We start from the raw sequence: 19,168 nt of genomic DNA, 5'->3' as shown, positions 1-19,168 counted from the left end.
CCGGGGTCATTTTGATCTTGAACCTCATTTCAGAACAAATCAGAAATTCAAAATCATATATTGGTAGAGCCCAAAAATCCAAATCCAATGACACCAAGATCACCTAAATCCGACATCGTTTACCCCTTCATATTAAGATTAGAAGTCAAAATTGATTTCGATAATCCGATTGGAATCATTTTGATCTTGCATCTCATTTCATGCCAAATTAGAAATCCAAAATCATAAGTACGTAGAGCTCAAAAATCTGAGTTCAACAACACCAAGATCACCCAAATCTGACACCGCTCACCATTTCATCCTAAGACACGAAGCCGAAACTGGTTCTGATTGTCCAATCGAGATCATTTTGATCCTGAACTTTATTTCACATCAAATCAGAAATCCAAAACTATAGATACATAGAGCCCAAAAATCTGAATCCGAGTACACCAAGATCACCCAAATCTGACACCGTTTACCCCTTTCGTCTCAAGAACCGAAGCTAAAACTGATTCCGATCGTCCAATTGGGATAATTTTTTTTTATCCTGAACCATATACCACGTGAAATCTGAAATTTAACCTTGTACATGGATAAATTTCAAAATTTTGAATCCAACGGTATCAAGATCATCCAATTCTGACATCATTCACCCCTACATTTTGAGACTCGAACAAAACTCGATATGGGCCTTCCGTTTAGAATCCTCTTCACTACAACTTCGGACCTAAGGCATCCTATGACCGAAATTTCCTCCCAAACTCTAGAACTATCCTAAAATTCAAAGATTTAACCAAGGATCTTCCAATCAATTAAGGCAATCACCTAAATTTTGAAGAAGTTTTCTTTTTATTGCGTTGATCGATTGAAAGAATCTCCCACAAAGCTGTCTTAACAGTCCATTCCCTTGCAAAAAAAAAAATCTTTAAACCTAAGCCCTTGATATTTATTGGCTCCCAATCTCAGCCCTCCATTCCTTTCTCAAAAATCTATAAGTACCTCTATTTTGTCAAATTTAAACACAATCTAGCTTAGAGAGAGAGTTATATCCCCATTAGCCTAGAGAATACCCCCTCATGTAAAAGGCCTTCTCCACTCACTCTCCAACATCTCTAGACTCCCATCATACCGGCATTACAGTCAAAGAACCCCGTGGTTGTGTTTATGCCCATGAGTGAAGCATGAAATGTTTTCTGAAGTAACGGCAGAATAGAAGAGAAGCAAATATATCCAGCATCATCCCTCACCATTTAGGCAATATACTGCTCTTAAGAATGGCATAAGATCGACCCAGGGCTCTCCATCAAAGTGTCTCAGTGCAGCACATGTCGTTGGAGTCGTGTATTACTCCATCTAAAGAAATGCAACTCGTTTAATGAAAAAAAAACATGTAGAAAGTTACAGACATTCAGCATTTTTTTTCAGATCATGGTCTACATTTTGAGTAATGTTGATAATGAATCGTCGCTCACTCCCTACATATGGCTTTAGTAGTTTTCGTATGATTCTAGTCGTTTTGGTATGTTGATTTTCTCCATTTACTAGTTTAATTTCCAGCTTAAAACATGAGCAACTTTCTTCTTTATTTGATTAACATGCTTTTATTAATTAGCTGTCATTTCTTTTTTAAGTAGTCTAGTAGGCTTTACCCAATTCATTCGAAAGATGAACAGTGTTTTTATCAATTTCCCATCTTATTTCGCCTAATACATGTAACATCATTTTATTATTATTTGATTAGAATGGAAATCAGTCCGCTCATTCTCTTCTTACTCGGCACCCATTTTTGGGATCATTCACTAGCATTTCATCCTATTATGGCATACATCAGTTAAAATGATCCATGTTCAGGTATTGTAGGCATATATTTCAAATTCAAATGTGGGCTCATTTTAATTTAAAATTTCAAAGGTTTTCAGCCCCACCGTTTCTATTATTCCCTTCATGGCTTTAATTCTTGGTCATTACACCCTTTATCAAAGTTCAAAGTATCGTTACTTATTGACCTGTGTTGGCCGATACGTATCATTCTAGGACCCATCCGATATGTCTCTATAAGGGATGGAGAGGTCCTAGACCGGCTCCCCTAAACCGGTTTTGAAAAAAAATTAAGAAAAGGTAAAAAAATAAGTATTTAAATGCCCGATATGCCCCTACCAGCGTATCGGGCGTATTGATATTTTTAACCTTGCCCTTTACCACATAGACCCCATTCGTTTACTTATCCAAGTAAATGTATTTATTCGGGTAAAAGACTTACCCAATTAAGTGCATTTACCAATGTTTTTTATTTCCTACATAAATAAGGCAATGACCATTTTAACCATTAAAATCCATTATTAAAAGGGGCATTTTTATCCCATTCAAGTGTTGGCAATTTTCTCCCTAAGTGTATAAGTTATTTATCCACTTAGGAGATGGGTATCACTTAACCGGATGAGTGATATCCAGAAAAATAAATTTTCCCTAATCTCCACATAAATCTAAAAAAAGAACATGAGATTCTTGGTCAATAGGAATCAAAATCCCAACCAGCTTTCCTCCCTCTCAAAATCCAAAAAAGGAATGCCCCTTAGTTGCATATTTTAGTATCTATAAATTTGCTCAACCTTCATTCAAGTCAGATACATCTTACCTCCCAAGCGAACATCATTTGATAGGAATAAGTGCCAGTAGTCGGTTTAGTATCCCCTAGAACACCTATGCCATTTTCACGGTAACAAAATTGTCGACATGGAATTCTAGCCTAATCTTCACGTTAACCAACCCCATGGGATTATAGTAAATAAAGGAAACTTTTTGCCCTTAATATCAATAAAAAATAATATTTTCATATAATAACTAAAATATAATATATTTTTTGGAAAAATATCAAGAAAGGGCACTCTTGCTCGTCTTCCTCTGCCTCTATATACATGGTAGGTTAAGGTCGCCGGCTTCAACTATAATGGAGTCCTCAAGAGAAACCATGTTATTCTTGCTTCTTTAGTCAAAGTGATGTCAACAACCTTAGGATCCCAGCCAACCTCAAACCAGAATTCTCTCTCTGAAACTTATTTTTGTAACTACAATGGCTCCAGCTGCTCAGTGGAGACTGTGATGAAGCAAAAGGAATTCATTTACAGGTCAAATGATCATGCTTCTACTGCCTAACTCGCCCGAGTTCGTCTTTGCCTTCCTCGGTGCTTCTTACCACGATGCCACCTACACAACAATGAATCCCTTCTACACCTTGTCGGAGATCGCCAAACAAGCCAAAGACTCAAATGCGATCACCGGTTTATTTTCTGAGACGGTGGGGTAGGATGGAAAGGAAACTAGTGAACAAAGATCAGGTATATAGACACGAGAGCTTGACCTAGGATACTCTGTCTTTTCTAAGCTTATTAGGTTGATTGAAACAAATAACCAATCGGTTAGTTACATGGTATCAATCCCTCACTTCCTTATCAAAACCAACAATAGCAGCGGACAATCGTCTCTTAGAAGTGAGAACTCAGAAGCAGAGCTCTACGGCCATGGCGGACAAGACGACAAAGACCCGAAACAACGTTAGGCTGGCCATACTGGAGCTCGCCAACATGATCAGCGTCCCGATGTCTCTCAATGCCATCGTCTGCCTCAAGGTCCCTGACGCCATCTAGCAAGGTGGTTCCAATGTCCCTCTCTTCGCCTCCGAGATCCTAGCACGTGTTCTCCCAACCGGCGATCCCAAAAACCTCCAGCGCATCTTCCAAATGCTCACTGGCTACATCTTCTCGGAGCACATTGCTGATGGCTCCGCGGAGCGCAAGTACTCCCTGACGGAGATTGGAAAGGCCTTGGTCACCAATGGGGAGCGTCTATCCTACACCGCGTATGTTTTGCAGCACCACCAGGACGCATTGATGAAGGCGTGGCCTATCCTACATGAGGTGGTGGTGTACCCGAAAGAGGAGTCGTTCGTGAAGGCAAACGGTGAGCCGACATACTCATACTACAGAGACAAGTAGGAGATGAACGAGCGAATGAAGAAGGCCATGTCAGGGGTATCGTGTTGTGCCATTCATGAAGGCGACATCGGAGGGCTACGATAGGTTCAAAGGGGTGGAGCGCCTGGTGGATGTGGGTTTCTTGCAGGGCAATTTTCTGAGATGTAAAGAACATTTCTAGTTATAACTTAGCTAGAATCTTATGATCCATTTGCATGAATATAGTGGCAGAGGAAGAAGACGAACAACAATGCCCTTTCATGATTTTTTTTTTTCAAAAAATTTACCCTGTTTTAGTTTTTATATAAAATATTATATTTTATTGATATTAAGGGCAAAAAGTTGCCCTTATCCGCAAGAAACCCAATTCTAGCTTAATCTCCACATTAACCAATCCCATGCTCTCAAGTACAATTAAACATCATACATCATTGGAAAATAGTGTATGCATCAACCAAAAAACTTTCCTTTTATCCAAAAAAATCCGCTGCACTCATTTACATAATCATCTACGATTCATTAATTTCAATAAAACATTATTTTTGTCCAAAAAAATCCATAGCACTCATTTACATAATCATCTACGATTCATTAATTCCAATTTTCTTATTCCCTTCTTTGTTTTGTCCTCGATCTTGGTCATGCTCATTTAATTCATTAGAACTCCATACTTTGCTTATATTTTGTTAGTTGCTTAATTACTTTCTCTTTAATTTTTTTTAGCAAAAAGATTTCTTTCTTGATTGTTGATTTAGATAGTTATTATTCAGTTTTTTTCTGTAATTTTAGTTTCTTCCTAAGTCAAAAAATATTGAATTTTCCTTGAAAGTAGAGGTCAGTTTAATTGGATGCGTGTGGGGTGTCTAACACTTTTCCACACTGTACCTTGGTCCCTGAACCCTAAGAATTTCATCCCCATTGGGCAACAATCACAAAAAAACCAAAATATTTTTCTTACAAAAATCCCAAGCTTTCTTAAATTCCCAATTTCTAAAAATTTAAGTGACGATTCCACTCCATGCTCCGTCTGTCCCCCCTCCGTGTCGAGTAGTCACACAGTATGGACCGGAAAAACTAGGAACCGGTCAGGTGATTAGTTCCGTTTTTCCCCAAAACCGGATTTCCCAAAAACTGTTGATTTGGGTCAGCAAACCGTTGACCCGGGTGATTAATTGTTCGAATGGTTTTGACCATTTTTTATTTATTTTTACTTAAAAAAAATTGACAGAACAAGCCGATCGTCTGATTCAAACAGTCAGACCGTTAGACCTGAGAACCGGACCCTGACCGGTTCATACTCCGGGTCGGTTTTAAAAACCTTGGAGTTTCTATATCATTCGAACAAAGGCTACAAGTAGGGTCCAATGAGATATGTCTTCGACCTAACACTATGATGAATGCAACACCAAATAAAAAGATGTCCCGATGCAGCATTGATTTGAATCGTCAAAAGTGAGACCACTTGACATTACTATACGCATAATGAGCATTGGAAGACTGAGGAGAATCCCATGAAAGAATCTTGTAGGCTGATGAAGAGAAGAAATTTCCATTTGGAATGTTTCCACACCAACACATCATCTAAATTAATGGAATCCTAATTTTGAGGATCGAGTCAGCAATTGGAGTAGAAAACGATCGAGTTTATGATGAAATCCTGCTTCCAGCAATTTGAAGAATGGTTAATGAGTTCCGCAACTTTACAGTTCATAGCTACTCCCTCCTCCTTTAACATGGTTGGGCTCTAACCTTCAATCAATGAGTCATCACCCGCCCGCATTTACCTGCCAACTAGAATGAATAATCCTGTGAATATTTGGTTTTTACGACATTGTAGTATTGAGGACTGAATGGTAGAGATACTTCCCTTTGCTTTTGAAGACCAAAACGATCACCCAAACTTCAAGTATTTAGCTTGTAGATTTTGAACCCAAAGACTATGTGGATTGGCTAGAAATCTCCAAACAAGCTTCAGGATGAGAATGATATTGCTTTTCCGAACGTCCTGAAAACCGAGATGGAGAGATCAAAAGTCCATTATGTGAGCATCAGATGGAGAGATCAAAAGTTATGTGAGCATCAGATGGAGAGATCAAAGAGGTTGCCAAGGAGTAATTAGGAATTGGCTCCACAGCACTCTTCAACAAAATACCCCTTCTGGCTTGTGAGAGAAATTGAGCTTTCCAACTTGATAATTTTGCTGGTAATTTTCTCAACCACTAGCTTCCAATTCTCCTTTTGTGATCTTTGAATGTCGAAGTAGGAGCCCAAATAATTGTCACAATTAATTCTTTCCTTGATTCCTAGTATAGACGAGTGAAATCTTCTTTTCCTTCTATGAACATTGGGGCTGAAAATAATAGAGGATTTATTGAAATTAATCTCTTGTCCCGACCAACCACTGAAAATCTCCAACTTATTCTTGATATTGGTTATCTCTTGTACCGTCGCCCTGCCGCAAATGATAATATCATTAGCAAATAACAAGTTATTAATCCTATGAGCTGCATTTCCAAATTTAATACCCATTAGGGAACCATTAGAAATTTCATTAAGAAACAAATGAGAAAGGGCATCCAAGCATAAAATAAAAAGATAGGGTGAAAGAGGACATCCCTGTCGCAAACCTCTGCAGATGAATAGGATTGCAGGGAATTCCATTCAAAGCCATAGCCGTAGAAGAGCACACTATGCAATTGTAAATAAGCTCGCAAAAATTGTCTGAGAAACCCCTCATCTGAAGAACTTTGAGAACAAAGTGCCATTCCATTCTGTCATAGGCTTTGGAGAGGTCAATCTTCAACTAGAAATCTCCGACTTTTCCTTTCTTTTTCTTTAGGGAATGCACGATCTCTGAAGCAATGATTCTGTTGTTCATGGTTTGTCGACCTAGAGTGAAAGCATTTTGATAGGGGGTAATGAGATCAGGGAACCGGAAAACTCTCAACCTATGGTAATGATTTTCGTCACCACTTTGTATACCACATTGGTAAGTCCTATCAGTCTGAAGTCTGTTACCTGTTCCACTCCATCTTTTTTTGGGGGATTAAAACCACATTTATATTATTATGTCCTTAATTCTTGTAGGGTCTTTGAAGAGATCTTGTATAAACATGGTCATTTCCTCCTCAATGAAAGTCCAAAACTACTGATAATAGAGAGAGGAAATACCATCCGGCCCCAGTGATTTAGAAGGATCAATATCAAAGAGAGCCTTGTGAACCTCGCCAAATGAAGGAATTGCAGTAAGGATTTCATTGTCACAGTCACTGATATCCTTTGGCACCATGCCTTCTGGAATAGTTGAGAGATCTGGACTTGTAGTTGAGAATAAATTAGAAAAATACTCGTTAATCTCCCCTTCAATAGCTGAAATGTCATTAGTCCATTTGCTTCCAATGCTCTTCTTCAAGTAAAAGAAGTCGATCAAGATCATAAAGGAGTTCTCTTTCTTCAACAATGTTTTGATCATTTCTGACTCCGCTTTGTATAAACAAAAGGCGGTTTTCAATCGAGGCAATTCTCTCTTAAATCCCCTATGGTGGCTCGTCTCCATCTTGCCAAATTAGATTTGCATTGCTGACTTTTGTGGATGAAGTCCCCAGTACTAGTGCTCCATGCCAACGAAGCTGCATTCAAGAAATATGGATGTTTTGTCCAAGCATTTTCAAAACGAGAAGGATAGTGGCCACGACACCCGCGTTCTTTGGTTGTATGTAGGGGTGGACACCACAAGAAAATCGGTCTAACTGCCGGCTTAGACTAAAAGACCACCGCCCTTGGAGGCTGGTCCGACGCGGTTCAACGTCCCTAAAGCAGCGGTATATCAGAACCTCTGGCTCAGCATTTAATAAAGGTGGCGGTCCTTACCGCCGCCTTAGGTCAATTAACATGTTTCTTCCTTTTTAGTGGCGGTCGGGACCGCCGGCTTAGGTCTCCTTAGACCGCCACCTTAGGTCGGTTAACATGTTTCCTCCTTTTTTAATTATTTACATGAATTTGATGTCAGCATTTTTTTGGGTACCTGTTTAATACAAATATCATGGCAGATAATACATAAAAATCAATTTAAATAAAAATGCAAATAAAAATATAACTTTTAATTAAATATTAATTATTACAATATCCAAAACAAATTGCTTAAATACAATATCCAATTGGCATTTAAAAAAGTCTTCTTGAATAATGTAACACTTCTTCCTATGCAAATCCACTTGACATAATGGTTTAACCTGCAAATCATAGCATATAAATTGTTAGATGATGTAAAGTAAATGAAATATCAAATATAATCCTAATGAAATCACAAAAGGAATGAATTAATCATTTATGGCAGCTTAAACATTTCCCTACATGCCATATTAAGGTCTTAAATCCCTATAAATTGCAATTTAGCAAGTTCAAACACCCAAGGTACTTCTTATTCATCCACCCAATTGCCGCCTATAAATTCCCTTCCATTCATCCACCCAATTACCATCTATTAAAATCCTCATCCACCTCCAACTTTCTGAGATTCAAAGAGAAGCATTTGCTCTACTTAGATTAAGCTCACCTCTCCACAGTGGTTTCTAACTGCTCCCCATTTACAGGAACTAAAGTAGTTCATCTTTTTGGAAGTCTTATTCTCAGTGAATTCTTGCTTCAACACCTCCATTAATTCAAATTTTACCATAGCTGTAAATAGCAATGCATAGACTATATGTAAAAACTAAATATATGAGATGCAGGGTATATTACAAAAAGGAATTAACCATAGCTACGAGTTGCTTAGTCAAAGAGAAATGTCATGGAGGAGAGAGATAAAAAGTTAAACTTAGATGAATACATTGGACCAAATAATTTTATCTTATTTCTAAATTTTATGAATGAATATGCAAGGAGTTCCATTATATTCCTAATGCAAGGAAGGAAATTTATTTTAACTGATTCTGAAGATTGTGATATATGATATACCTGTAGTATCAAGGACCTATCATATTTTACACAAAGGCCTTTCTCCTTGTTGCTGAACAAGGGAAAAAATTTTTAGTGTCTAAACATGATGTCACTCATGGTACTCTTTGATCATTATAATTCAGAAGAATTAAAATCTAAATATGAATAGAGTTCAACACTTCGACTTACAAGTATTGTGTTGATTTAATGACTACTGAGAGAGACTGAGTGCAGCTTCTTGTGCTCCTTTTTTTGGTGGAGCAAAAAATCAAAGCAGATTTTCCTCTTGAGTGTTGTATAATAATGCCTTTATACCAATTCTCAGCATCAGATTATTTCCACATATTTTAAGATGAAAGTAGGAGAGTGTAAAAATAGGTAAAAGAGGGGTGATTAGTTCTATGTTACAGTCAGATATGTGATCACTGCTTACCAAAAATGAAGTTTTGATGACGCTAAACAATGAACCTAGGGATCATCCAATCAAAATTTCAATTTTCCATCTGTGACTACGAATCTATATAGTACTTGAAAGTAGAAACCAAAGATTTATTTTTGATAAATGAAAATAGGGTTTAAGAGGATCCAAAACACTGATATAGAAAGCAAAACGAACCAACCTAAGTAACCAAATACCTTTTCAAAAAGGAAGTCATTCTTTGCAAGAGCATAACCTGCAAGTATAATTCACTTAGTAAATTAGGCACAACATATGTCAATAAATAGAGCAAACCTAAGATGTTTGTATAGTACTGTCAATAAGAATTTCAAGAGGGAAGAAATAAAAAAAGAAAGAAGGTTAAAGGTAATTCCTTTTTAATTTCATCCTCATGATCATTCATTTAAAATTAAATTAGAGCAGTGATAAATAGTTTTCAAAAGGCAACAAGGTTCAGCCGTTCAGGACAATCATTTTAAACCATCTAGTAACTATTCTATGTTTTCAAAAGGCCACTAGAATTTCCTATTAATGGTAGCACCCAAGGAGATACATATGAAACTCTCCATGTCAAAGGCCATCCATGTATATTTGCTACGGGTGGCTCTGCTGTTGTAAGGGACTCTTCTGGAAAGCTTCTTCCAGCCACTGCATAGGTAATCTCTATCTTCCCTTAATTTTTTTGAATAAGTTAGACATCTTATGTCTTTAGAGAATATCTTTCTACTAAGCTTTTACACAACTACTACAGTATATTTATTTGCACTAAGTTACTTCTCTGTGCTTTCTTTTAGCACTCATGCATTACTTTCTCTGCTACTTCTTCTTCACCTGTCACATAAGAAAATTGAATTTTCTTCTCTAGCAATAATGGACTGGTCTCATTCTCTATTACGTCATCTGTTTCTCTATCCACCATTGTTTGGCCTTCATAGGCTTGAAGATATTTCAAAATCATTGAGATGATAACCACAATAAATCCTACAATAAAGAGATAAAACCCATATCATTAAGTCCCTGGAAGCCTTCAAAGAGCAGACAAAGAGTTGAGTTAATATCTGAAACTGGTAATACCTAAAATTGCAATATAAATAATTAGGCGAGCAATGAAGGAGAGCACATTATAATATATAATATAGTAATAAATATAAGCAGCAAGGCATTCGAGAATTGTCTTGACCCACACGAGAATTGACACTTGATACACGTCTAGCATCAAGGCCAATTAGGCTGCAAACTACACTAGCATTTGGCATGTTTGAATGAAATGCTTCTGTTCTAAATAAATGAGAATGCTACTAGATTCCTGGTTTAAAATAGTATGGTTAAAACAGGAAAGAAAATTGAGTAGAGAACCTAACTACGAATGCAGGTTATACGAACAGCTAAGAACGTACCCAAGATACCAGAACATCTTCTCCAGGAGGCCTTTTCATGTCAACTGGAACTCTACCTATAAGAAACTCCAATAGAAAAACTCCATAACTGTATACATGGCAAACATGTAAACAAAACAACCAAAAACAACACAAGAAAATGAAGTTAGCTGACACAACAAGTGCTCATGGGGATTTGGATTCCTTTTACCTTTTTGTTACATACAAGCATGAAAACAAATCTCAAGGCTCGGTTTGGAAAGAATACAAATACAAATATGTACAATGCAAATACATATAAAATAATACAAAATACAAGATTTTGTACTCCTTCCAAATTAAGCCCAAAGAGCATAAAGCAGTTGTAATTGAAGTTCAATCACTTAGAATTCTATCTGAACAAGAACCATCAGCAATTGCAAATGAATCTAACCTGGTTTCGGTTACAGGTACAATAATTAAGTCTAGCTAGAAGCCTGATCCTATCTTTCATGGTCCCGGGTGACACCAAAGCTGCAAAGTCTTCTATAATAATCCACTTACAAGAACTGTTGGAAATGGGTCCAGATCTCATTGATGGGAAATTGCTCATCTAATGATACTGATCATTGTAGGGGAGGTACTTGCTGCATTACATAAAACTAAAACAATTCATAAAGCTATAACATAGTAATAACATAAGACATTATACATATGATGCAAATCATCAACAATCAGTTTGGTCAATGACAGCGTTAGTCTTGGGCATTGACTACTTTTGTGATCATTTACAGTCAAAAGGCTTAAGCTGGACCAAGGCATCATGTGGTGGGCTATTTATTTCTTTCCTTTCTTCTTGAGGCCTGTTCCACTATTATCTCCACATTTAATCTTTAATAGAATAGAATTTTCATTGTTATCAATCAACCAAAATAAATAGATAAATAAATAATTGTTAACCAAATTTTAAAGTAATACCATCCCTCATCCAGTAGACCAGTGTGGTTGCAAGTTGAGAGAACGGACACAAATGCAATGTGACCCAGGTTAAGACCAGAGTATTGCATTTTTGTGAACAGAGCTACCGCATCCCAGCCTTGTCCATGCATGCCATAAGCTGAAATCATACTAGTCCAAGACACAACATCACTTCCCTTGCATCCTGTAAACACCCACGTTTAGCATACATGTCAACTAATGTGTTCTCCAGGAAAAGATTTGGAGTGGTCTCTTCCTAACAACATAATCATGAATCTTTCTCCCCTGCCCTAGAGCATAGAGATCCCCACATGCGGGAAGAACACTAGCAATAGTATTGCATCAGGTTCCATTCCACTTCTTTCCATCTGTGAAAAGAGCTCTACAGCTTCTGTAAGCATAAAATTGTTCACATAAATAGCTATCATCACATAAAGTAAGAAGCAATTTCAAAAAACAAAAAAAAAAAAAAGTAACAAGCTTGTCTAAAATCTAGATGCGATTGATACATACTTCCATAAAATGCAATAGCCCATTGCCACAACCCTTAGAAGCATTTTTTTCCTGAATTCATTTTATTCATGTTGACACTCAAACTACCAATATGAAGGAATAAAAAATAAATGAATTTGTTTTTGTTCAAACTGAAATTTGAATGTTGGACTTATGTGACGGAATTATGATATGAATAAACATAGAACACATATCATCACTGAAGTTCATCTTAACATTTACATATTTTAAGTGAGAGCAAACTTTTAACCCGAACTTAGCTTTGATTGTCACACTCTGCTAACTAACATCTTAGTGATCTATAATGCAAAACAAAATACAAAGTAATAAATCAATTTTCAAAAAGTAAAAAAAAAAAGTTCAGAAGTGAACCTTTGACATAACCATGTTCCAAAAACCCTATTTGTACTATCCAGGAGGGTGTGAATCAAACAGTAGTGTCAATATTTACCTACTTAGCACCTTTGAACACAGCTTCAAAAATAACTCCAATGTAATAATGAAGACCTCTTGCAAGACTCAAAGTCAAAAACCACTTTTTCTATACACTATTCGATTTTTCTAGAGCTTTAAATAGAATCTCTAACTCATTCAATGCTAGAACAGATCCACTGTTGTTTTGAAACTCGTTGCCATCTTGTTTCAGTTCAGACAATATTTCCAATGGGAATCCCCTTTTCTTTACAAGAGTGCCAATTCTTTCTGTTGTTTCAATAGTTAATCCTTTCTCCTCAACCTGCATACATGATAAATCAAGAGAGGTCGGTTTGAATGAAGATGAAGGGAAGCCCCGTTCGAAGATTCTGCCCTCTGTTTTTCTCGTTTGATCCCAGAAAAATCCCATCGATTGAAAGGCTTAGCGGAGGACTCCTCTTCTTCCCCGTCTTCTCAGAGGACTCCTCTGTTTGTTTGCTTTCATCACAAAAATCCCACGAAGCGGCAACTTCGAAGATTTTGCAGAGGTTTTGGCGGGTTGGGTTTTGTCAAATTGTCGACCAGAATATAATGAGGTTTTATACCGGTTCAAGTCCGGTTCAGATGTAAACCATCGTGCCAAGTGTATAGGGCTGCCGCTCAATTTTCATTTTCCTCTTGTAGGTGGCGGTGCCTTGGAGAACGCCGCCTTACTTCTCTCTGAGCGGCGGTCTCAAAGAACGCAGGTTCTAGACCGCCACCTTTGGCTCTTTTTCTTGTGGTGGGACAGGTTTCAAGTTGGACTCCGTCCGACCGGAAGTGTTATGGACGGTCCTAAAATTGATATGGACTCGGACCGGTCCGAACATGAATCGTCCATTCATAGAATGGACCGAAAGTGGACAAGGCCAAAAGTTCAAACGAGCCCACTGGTCCATTCATTTTCATTTGAAGTTTGAGCGTTAAAGGCTTGAAAAGTGGAAACTTTCGAAGGCTACGGTTCGGCGCCTCCATCGCTCCATCTCAAAGTCTCATCGGAGGTATTTCGTTTGAAGCTTCGAACGAATTCCAGTGGTATTTCCCTCTCTCTGGTGATCTTCCTCTTGCCCTCTCACTTTCTCCAACGACGGTCTCTCAACGCCTCTCACTTGCTCTAGCGAGCAGTACAACACTCTCTTCTCACAACGCCCTCTCACTTTCTTCAGCGGCGACAGCACTCCCTCTTCTCTCAGAGTCTCAGGCAATCATTTTTTCTCTTGTATCTCTCTCAAGTGATAGGCTCCTCTGGCCTCTGCAACAAGTATTTCATCTATCCTCTGTCACTAGAACCTAGCACAAAAATCACCATTCTCTCCTTCTTTGTTTGGATTTCAGGATGTTTCCAAATGAAACGTTATGTAGTTTTGGTGATCTTCCTCCATCTCTTGGTTTGTGATTTTCTTCGTCAACTTGCATTTTGTTCTTCAATGTTTCTTGATGGATTTTTCTTATTTATCATGCATTACTAGATTTGGTTGTGTTCTAACCTTTTGAATTTGCTTTTAACCGTTTATTTCTTAGGAAATCCCTATTGTCTGATGTGCACTTGGTAATTGTGTTTTTTTTTTAAGGCCACTTGGTAATTGTGTTTCTTCAAGTCTATTATTTAGTATTTTGTTATGATTGTGTTGAACAGATCACTTGTTATTTTATATTTTAGAAATATAGCTTGAATATGTTTAAGTTTGAAATCATACTATCATCTTGTTTTTCAAAGTAAAACTATAGAGGTAATGTTTTTTAAATTCTATTTATCAAATTAGTTAGTTGATCCCAACAATGGGCAAAGAATTGTTATTGCTATTGATTTTGACAACAGTGGTAAACTAAAAATTTTGAAACTGAGATTAATTACAGGATCCAAACACAAAAAACTTGACCCATCAAGGCTCAAGTGTTTTTTTTTTTTTTTCCTTGGGGAAAATCTATTCTATCGGAAAGGCATGATACTGGAAAAGCTTTGACCCCGCCCGTGAATTTTGATAAATATCATCTGATTGGATACCAGTTTTATGATATTGGTTGATTGGTGATTTGGTTTCAGGTTTTTTCCAGTATCATAGTTGAACCCTTTTTCTTGTTCTTAAATTTGGTATTCAATTGCATTTTCTTTTTATTTTTACACTAGAAGAGCCATATTCAACGCACAAGCTGTAAATAGTGAAGGGATTTACAGCTGTATCCTTGTACATGGAGGTGTCGATGGACCTAGTCCATTTGTAATGATTTATAGTGGTCTAGGTTGGGTTGAACCAATATGTAGTCTATTGACAGAAGATAAGAGGGGGGCTGTGAGGTTGTCAATGGACCAGGTTTGGGTTGGAGACAATCTGAATTAAAACCAAATTGAACAAGTTGGACAGTCCAATAGGACAGTGGATTGGATTGGACCGGTCCAATCTGGTCCATGTTGAACAGTCCAATAAGTCAATGGATTGGATTGGACTAATCCAATCTGGTCCAGGTTGAATAATCCAATAAGATAATGGATTGGATTGGTCCAATCCATTCCAAGTTGAACTGTCCAATAAGACAGTGGATTGGATTGGACCAGTCCAATCCGGTCCACAGCACCCACCTAATCTTATAGTGCTTTGTTGGGTTCAAGCTTTCTTTGAAATTGCTGCATGTAAATTCTGCTTTCTGAAGCAGAATGTCCATGAATTTTAGTCTATTTATCACCCATGTAAACCTCACTATTTATCACCTCTGTAAATCCTACTTTCTCTGACCCACTTATGGTTTGACTTAAAACCATAAAAAAGAAAACAAAATAATAACTAGGCCCACTTCCACTAGAAGGAAAAGAAGTAGAGGAATTCCCAGCTTCTCTGACCATTTCGATCTCTATAGCATTATTGGACTTCTTAGTCAGAGTGTGAGTGGGTCGGAGATTGTTCAATTGATAACCACCATTTTGTGGGATGGCATTAAGTTAATTGTGAAGTTTGGCCAGCACTAAACAGCTGCAATGGTCCGGAGAGAAATGATCACTAATAAAAAAACTTTCCGTAGCACAGTGTTCATCCATTTGATGAGAAGTGCTCTATTGTCTCCCTTTAGTTTGGATTCTTTATAACATTGTCAACTGAGTATTAGTTGTTAAGTTTATTATAATACCCAGATAGGTATGAAATGGTTCCAGCTATGTTTGAATACCATACTTTAGAAGGTGCTCCACTATAATGGGTCCCTTCATTGAATTTGAACTCAAAAACATGGTACAAAATTGCATGAGTTTCAGTTTTCAAATGTAGTTAATTGGATCAAACTCTCAACTGGCTCCATTAATATTGGTACAGTGATTATTGTGCATCCTCTTACCATTCATTTAACTCCATTGCCATTAAAAACTAAAACACTACAATTAAATTCAAGACATGGTTTCAAATAAATAAATACACTATTGCATTGGATATCTGTTTTCTAAACTTTTTGACTCGTGGTAGTGTTCATGTTTTATTTGATTTAGAAACACAATCATTGTATAGATATTCCATGGGTTTTGCTTTATCACATCACAAACTATTCTGATCTCAGTATCTTGATACTTCCATATTTAGCAAGTTCTTCCCATCATCCTCTGGCTTTTAGGCTATTGATGACTGCATCTGGTGTTGAGATTAAGGCACAACCAGATGGTGCATAATAGCTCCTAAGTTTAAGATATTTAGGTAGTGAATCTCTTTGTGCTACAATGACATCATGAACACACTTTGGTGTTATCCAGTGAAGACAATTGCCATACATCAGGTTCTTGGACATGTATCTTGCTATCTATTCTAGATGCCAAGCCCTTAGTATGCTACTGGCTTGTCTTTCATACTCTGAGGCCTGTCCTAATCGATAAATAGATCCACGAATCCTGTAGTTGTGCTCCTTGATGAAGGGCAGAATGCCAGCAGCACGGTTGGCATCTCTAATGTGGTTACTGATTTCTTGGAAGTCATCTATAAAGAGTTGCTCTACATCTTCTGGATATTCTGGCATTGGAATTTGCCCGGTGGCTGATTGGTAATCAAACCACCCTAGCTTAAAGGCCTCCATCCTGAGAAGTGCATACTTAACTGCCTCAGGATTACTTATTACCCATTTTCTTCTTTGCAAGTGCATAAACACCATGAGCCATAGTAAGAGTAGTAGTGTCTGTCGTATCCACTCCTTTGCCTACGTTCTTGGGGTCTACAACTGTATAGGCGAAGTTGGTTGGTATTAATAACCACCTATCTCTAGGAATTTCACCCATTGATTGCTTCATATGAAAAATTACCATACTCTTTAAAAAAGTTATAAACTTCAATTAGATCATCATCAACACAGTCTTCTGCTATATTACCATTTCGATCTAGCCCAAGATCAGCATTAACTAGATTACTAGTGTCAAGTCGGTGTGAGAGCTTCTGCTTTGTACCTGAAAACTGTCCAGTTTCTGTTTGTGAAGTCGGTTGGTTATTTGTTTCACTGGGTGGGATGACATTCTTTTAAGCTCTTGTCTCTTGATTGGTCCCCTATTACTTGTGTTGCCCTGGTCCTCGTTCCTGGATATGTCATCACAACCACTGTTCACTTCACTAGACATGATTTTAGGCTCTTCGTGAATAAGAAAAGTGATAGCAGAAGCAATACTATCTTCTAGCCAAATGTCCCTCGCCAATGGGGAGTTTGTATGGCTTGGATTCTAGTCAAGACCTGGATTTCATATTGCATTCATAATGATTTCATCTGACACTCATGCTTTTAATGGAGTTAAATCTGTGTATAGATATTCTATGATAGCTAACATTTGCATTTTATTTCTTCATAAATGAATCTAGATGAGAAGATTCATTTTGGACAAGATTCAAAGGACAAATGTAAAGATGTTTTCTAGTGACCATAGACACATTTGATTATGCAAAATAGTGGTCAGCTTAAAAGCTTGGTTGTTGTTTTGTATATAGTTGGATCGAATTTCTCACACCAGTATTCCATTTTAAGGTTTCCTCTAACATGGATGGTACATGAATCTATTCATCTTTTATTAGATCATACAATTTCCATTGGATATATGATTGTTGTTTTGAAAGTGTATATTTGTTTCAGGATAGTGAGTTGCTTGTGTATACTTGTTACAGCCCTACTATTTTTTAATTGTTAACTGAACCTTCGTTAATTTATGAAGAAAGAATCAGGTATATGTATATTGGTTTTTAGGGTGGTATAGACTCCCACTCCATTACTGTTTACCCAGAATAACATGACAGTCCTACCCTTCAATAGTTGCATCTACACCAATTAGAGAGCATTTCTGCCCTTGTAATTTGAATGATGGCCATGAAATGAGTAGTTTTGGTGGTTTGTGTTTAGCCTACCCTACTCTGTGACTCTGTGTTTACCCTACCCTGATTTAAGCTAATGTTTGCATAGTTTTGGTGGTCATAAGTTGGTGTAATCTAATATCAGTAGTTTTTCTTCTTTTATTGCAGATGATTTCAGTCACTTTGTAATATAAGATCATGTTCCCATTGTGACAGCAAGCAATAGAAATGAAATAATTGGGTTATCTCAACAAATCCACACAAATTTAGGTGTAGGGGTAGCTTTTCAAAAGCTGAATGAGCTCTAGAGTCAAAGAACCCAAGAGACTGTATTGAGTTCCACTCCATGAATTCCACTGTATAGCTTAGTCACCAAGATTGCTTTAGCCAGAAGTGGCCATTTGGTAGTGTTGATGAGTACTCCTTGGATCAGTCTTTATGCTCAGTAAAACAGACTTTCATCTGCATTTGTTTCTCCTGTAATACAGTGTTGAGCATGCGACAGACTAACATAGTGCAGCACAATTCTTCTGTACTTATTTCTATTTTGGATTATTGATGAGCTGTTGATGTCGATAACAAACTTCTTTATACTTGGACTATTGCAGAATGATTCAGATGGTCAAACTATCTACAACATCCTTTTACAGAATGCAGAAATAGACTAGATATTAAACTGGTGAAGTCCACCAAGTATTGCACCGAGATGTGGTCCTCTTGATATGAACAATTTCTTTAGGAAATGATTATTTTTTTTTGTGTTTGATTACAGATGGAGATGGAAACCATTTTTTTTTATTTTTTGAGAAATTAGGGAAATAATTTATTCCTTATTGAGTATAATTTTCTGAGGAAAACATTTAATTTGGACTGGATTGGGTCCAATCCAGTCCATTTGCATTTCAATTGGACTGAACTGGATCTGGTTTGTATGGGGTTTGGACCAGATTTGGTCCAATCCAACATTGGTCCATTTACAAATGGAGTTTGGACCGGACTGAAATGGATCTAGTTGTATGAATAACGATGGGGTTGTGATCACTTCCTTCCATTGGTAAATGACTAAGCCAAGCAAACTTAAAGTGAGATAACCAAGAGGTAGAGACAAGGGCCTGATCCAATCTTTCACAAATTAAATTTGGGAAATATATTTTGTTTGGCCAAGTAAATTTAGGTTGATAAAGTTTGAATCTGCTCACCTGCTTGTTTCAAATTAATCAGAGAGGAAAAGATAAAAAAGAG

General features: G+C 37.2%; 2 long non-coding RNA genes and 1 pseudogene across 4 annotated transcripts; 2 read left to right on the top strand and 1 right to left on the bottom strand.

Moving 5' to 3' along the window:
* Positions 1-3,500: 3,500 nt before the first annotated feature.
* On the top strand, positions 3,501-4,134 carry LOC148880991 (nicotinate N-methyltransferase 1 pseudogene; annotated as a pseudogene).
* Positions 4,135-8,032: 3,898 nt separating this feature from the next.
* Positions 8,033-13,103, bottom strand: LOC148880990 (uncharacterized). 2 transcript variants are annotated; one of them, XR_016104700.1, is made up of 9 exons: positions 12,628-13,103; positions 11,664-12,054; positions 11,140-11,332; positions 10,728-10,815; positions 9,528-9,565; positions 9,325-9,359; positions 9,081-9,198; positions 8,910-8,961; positions 8,033-8,185 (listed from the first exon to the last, which is right to left on the bottom strand). It is a non-coding gene; the product is annotated as an uncharacterized LOC148880990 (long non-coding RNA). The 2 variants fall into 2 exon arrangements; XR_016104701.1 differs by lacking the exon at positions 12,628-13,103 and adding an exon at positions 10,162-10,311 and having other exon boundaries at positions 11,664-11,973.
* Positions 13,104-13,530: 427 nt separating this feature from the next.
* On the top strand, positions 13,531-18,756 carry LOC148880989 (uncharacterized). 2 transcript variants are annotated; one of them, XR_016104698.1, is made up of 2 exons: positions 13,531-13,890; positions 18,535-18,756. It is a non-coding gene; the product is annotated as an uncharacterized LOC148880989 (long non-coding RNA). The 2 variants fall into 2 exon arrangements; XR_016104699.1 differs by having other exon boundaries at positions 13,583-13,890; positions 18,095-18,756.
* Positions 18,757-19,168: the final 412 nt, after the last annotated feature.

Source organism: Nelumbo lutea, chromosome 1 (genome assembly GCF_056320005.1).
Source record: "Nelumbo lutea isolate HS-2025 chromosome 1, American lotus-T2T, whole genome shotgun sequence".
NCBI classification, from domain to species: domain Eukaryota; kingdom Viridiplantae; phylum Streptophyta; class Magnoliopsida; order Proteales; family Nelumbonaceae; genus Nelumbo; species Nelumbo lutea.
This window is presented reverse-complemented; position numbering and strand designations above follow the sequence as displayed.